Source organism: Oreochromis aureus, linkage group 1 (assembly GCF_013358895.1).
Source record: "Oreochromis aureus strain Israel breed Guangdong linkage group 1, ZZ_aureus, whole genome shotgun sequence".
In the NCBI taxonomy this organism is placed as follows: Eukaryota; Metazoa; Chordata; class Actinopteri; order Cichliformes; family Cichlidae; genus Oreochromis; species Oreochromis aureus.
The window spans coordinates 39,700,789-39,705,095 of record NC_052942.1 but is presented as its reverse complement, the minus strand read 5'-3'; the positions used below and the strand labels follow the sequence as shown (position 1 = coordinate 39,705,095).

At 40.4% G+C, this 4,307-nt stretch overlaps 1 long non-coding RNA gene across 1 annotated transcript; it reads left to right on the top strand.

Annotated features, from left to right (window-relative positions):
• The first annotated feature begins 1,136 nt into the window (after positions 1-1,136).
• LOC120440260 lies at positions 1,137-2,752 on the top strand. Its single transcript, XR_005613122.1, has 4 exons — positions 1,137-1,161; positions 1,637-1,782; positions 1,871-2,457; positions 2,571-2,752. It is a non-coding gene; the product is annotated as an uncharacterized LOC120440260 (long non-coding RNA).
• The last annotated feature ends 1,555 nt before the right edge of the window (positions 2,753-4,307 follow it).

The window sequence follows — 4,307 nt, the reverse complement described above, 5'->3', positions numbered from 1 at the left end:
GTTACAAAGTATTGAGTTGTATTTTTGTTATTGACCAAATACTTATTTGCCACCCTGATTTACGAATAAATTCTTTACAAATCCTACCATGTGTATTCATGGATTTTTTTTTCACATTCTGTCTCTCACAGTTGACGTGTACCTCTGGTGCAAATTACTGGCCTCTGTCATCATTTTAGGTGGGGGCACTTGCACAATCGGTGGCTGACTAAATACTTTTTTGCCCCACTGTATATGTATATATGCATATTTTCATAATGATTGTGTCTGTGTGTGTTTATTTTGTGATGTTTATATTTTTATATTTTTCTTTAGTTTTATTTTAATACTTTTGTGGTTTATTTTTCAGTATTTTGACAAATTTTATTTGAATTGCAGGTGTGAATTTTTTAGTAGAATTTAGGTAGAATTTTGGGAACCTCTTAATATCATTTTGCATATTTTTGGTATTATTGTAATTTTGCATTTTATTTATTTTCATTTATTTTGCATACTTCTCCCATACTCCTGTTAAATGAAATAAAGTTCAAAATCTTACTCCTCACATACAACGTCCTGAATGATCAGCCTCCACCTTTTCCTAAAACACCTGAACTGAAGGCAGCAGGACTCCTTCCTGGTTCCTGAAGATGTTCCACCTCTCACTCAGGTGTTCAGTTTTAAAAAGACTCGGGTATTTTGTCTCAGGTGTAAAACCTGGGACTGAATGGTGAAGGTGAAACATCTTCACGAACCAAAATCCCTTCGTTGTTGGGACTTTCTCTCTCTGACATCACAGTCGTCTCCTTACACAGCACTCGTGTGAGCAGGAATAAAACTGAAGTCAGACACAGGACAGAAGACTCTTCCACAGAGGAAACAAGTCTGACTGTAGTCACTCCTGTGTCTTAATTGTTTCCATTACAGCAATGATTCCCTTTGGGTCCCCCTAGTGGGCCATAGAGGTACTGCAGGTCGAAACTATGTACAGATACATGTTCATATAAATAGGAGATGGTTAGTGTAGGAGTCATATGAGTTGCTCTTTTTTGATTAAGTGGGTTGGTTTAAATGGACTCACTGTATTGGTGCACGGGTGTGGGGCGTGTCTCATGGGTGTGTTAGGTGATAAATGTGGTTGCATTCACCTGTTCACTGCACCTGATGTTGATGAGCAGAAAGGTAGGGTGAGCATGAGGCAAAACCCTCTGTTGACCGCAGCTTGAATTATTTTTGATGTATTTTGACTGTAACTTGATGGTTTATGTATATTTATGCACTAATTGATGCCATAGGCCAATGTTGTAATTTGGCATAGTAATTGGTGCAGTTCTTTGTGAGTTGCAGGTATTTGTTTGTGCAGTCTGTGCATTTGTTTAATAGTTAATCCCATGTGCTGATTTGTGTATTGGACAGTTGCATGTGGAATAAAAGGAGCAAATGGTACAGGAGTGTATTTTATGTCTTTACTGTTGCGTGTCATCTGTGTCCTCATGTTTAGCCTGCCGGGGCTTTGGTTGGAGGAGTTAGTTTGATATATATTAGATATTACTCATTACTCTTGTGTCCCAGTGGCAGATGGGTCACACACTGACTTTTACAGCAGTAGTAGTTATTTAAAGCCAACAGCCTGTTTGGTTTATGTTTTTTATTTCAGTTAGGGTGAAGATTTCAGATGCGTGGACCCCCGTGGGATTTTCTGGTTTCTAAGTTGTCTCTTGACATTGGAAATCTGAACTGAATATTTGCTTTATCGCCTTTAGGACAACAGAGAACTGTAGCACTTTGTAAAACTCTAAACTGGTAAAAAATACAATTACAATAATGAATACTGGAGTTTATTGGTCATTTAATCCTTTGAGCTAGTGTTGCGTTTTTGTGTTTTTCATAGTTTCTGTCTCCTCTGTGGTGTCACCTTCACTGAAGCAAATCAGCCTTCGCTCTGTCTGACCCCGCACATGACACATGGACGGAGACTCAGCCTTTGACAGATGGTTCACAAGGAGATTTAACAGCTGATAGTTTAATTGTGGAGTGTTTGCTGTGGGTGCGAGGAGGTTAAACAGCTGATTAATGCGAGGCTAACAGCGAGCGGCTCCTGCGGTGGCTCCTCCGTCTCTCGCCGCTGTGATAATGAGCTCATTCGATATGCAGATTTGATCCCTGGAGGCCTCGCACAATTAATTGTTCTTGTTGACTCGAGTAATTGTTTGTTTGCAGGTTTAATTTGGAGATTTAGAAAGTGTCACGTGACGAGCGCCAGCTGAACGTGATGTAATGAGCGGCAGCTGATCTGTGACATCATGTTAAGCCTCAAATAACGGTCACCCCGATTATCCACCTGTTCCTGCTTTAAAGTGCGCAGTGCTTTTTGTTCCACAGTTATAGCCTCACCTGAACTTTGGATAACATGTCACAAAGCAGGGGCGTGTCTACAAGGGGGGCAGGGGGTGGCACCAGCCAAGCCATCAGACTCGGGTACTGTTAATCTTACAAAGTAACTGAGTACATTTACTCAAGTCCTTCTCTTAGGTTTAATGTTCTTGTACTAAAAGTATTTCCATGCTGCGTTCTGCTTTTATATACACCAGGTAATGAGGGAGAGGAAACAGGTGGGGGCGCAGCTGGAACTAATGACAGAAGAGGGAGGAACAACTCGAACGAAGGAAACACTTAATTTGCTTTTGTTTGTTTTTACCTCTGATGGATGATGGCGAGTGGCTGTTTATGAATATATCAAAAAAAGTTGTTTTATATACCGCTTTTTTTACTTTCCCACTAATTAACAAATCAAACAAAATCCCTGGTTCAGTCGCATATTTTCAAAATATCTGAATATTCACTGGTTTGTTTGGCGTGTCAGTGTTTGTGTGATCATGTGTGCTGTGTTTTTGGTCAGGAGTCTGTACAAGGATAAGCCGTCACATGAAGGTGGTTATTAACTCCATAAGTGACCCCAGGGTTCATCTATCTAGGAGTGCTGTCACATGAAAGAGGCGGGGTTTATTTAGTTTGACCAATCAGAAACATGGACCTGCAGCTGAGAAAGATAAACTATGATTAAAATAAATAAAAGAATTTAAACACACATACAGACTGAAAGCAGCTCTGTGTGTGTGTGTGAGTGAGAGAGCTGAGCTGCTTTGCTAAGAGTTTATTTGAAGGAAAGGCTGAATATCAGACATGGGAGAATCTGATGGATTATAAATATGAAAATCATGAATACATATATTTCTTTAGGAAAACAAAATAAACTAGTGATAAAAATATTTTCACTTGATATTTATTGTTAAACACTTAAAGAAATTTAAGTAAATAATGAAATAAATGCTACACTTGCTATATCCACAAAAATAAACATTAACAAATAATAATTGTATTAATTGATGTTAAGTATATTAAAATGGGTTTTAAAAACTGCACTTTGTACATTTACACTACAACACTATAACCTGAAAAGTAAATCCTGCCCAGAGAGCGAGAGCTGCGCTGGCGGAGGCTCGACCCTCTGAGTGCGTCTTGTTCTCAGACCTGATTGGTCAGTAGGCAGTGATCTCATACATGCCCTCTGAAGAATTACACCTCTTATCTGGAAGATAAGCCTGAACGGGAGGAAATACCACAGCATCTCCAGGCTCCACATGCTCAGTGTGAACCTGCTTTCATCTGGGAAAAGGACAGGGCGCCATGATTGGTCCTGCCAGATCAGGTGTTCTCAGGTGAGTGCTAGTTAAGCTGCATGGCACTGGTCTGTGAGCACAGGTCCTATTAAAGGTCATCAGGCCCCAGTGCTACCCTCATGATGTCCCTGATAGCTCGATCAGACACATGCAGTGCTTCTCCTCTTCCTCCTCACACAAACGGGCAGATACCAGGAGAGGGGCTGTTAGCAGGACAGGTATCTCCTCCACAGTGAGCCTGTGCTTGGAGCCACAGCAGCCTTATTGTGGGGGCACATACAGATGTTTCATTCTGCATGAGCTGGACTACCTGTGACACAGTTACACACTGCCAGCTGTGACGACACCAGCGAAAAGCAAAAGTAGAAGCTTCAGTTGAATCGGAGAGTCGATGTCTCTGGTGCACCTGTGGTCACTTCAATTTCCACTAAAGCAGGTGAAATGATCCACAAAGGTTCAAGTTCCCAACTGAAGTGCATCAAAAACAATTCGGACTCAGTTTAGAATTAAAAGGGGAAAAAAACCTTAATTGTGTTTAAAATCAGATCACGAACAAAGACCGTATCGACAGATTTCTAACAACTTTTCTAGAAAAAAAAGTTGTGTGGCGATCAAATAAAGATTTGCAGGTTAATAAGGATCCACATA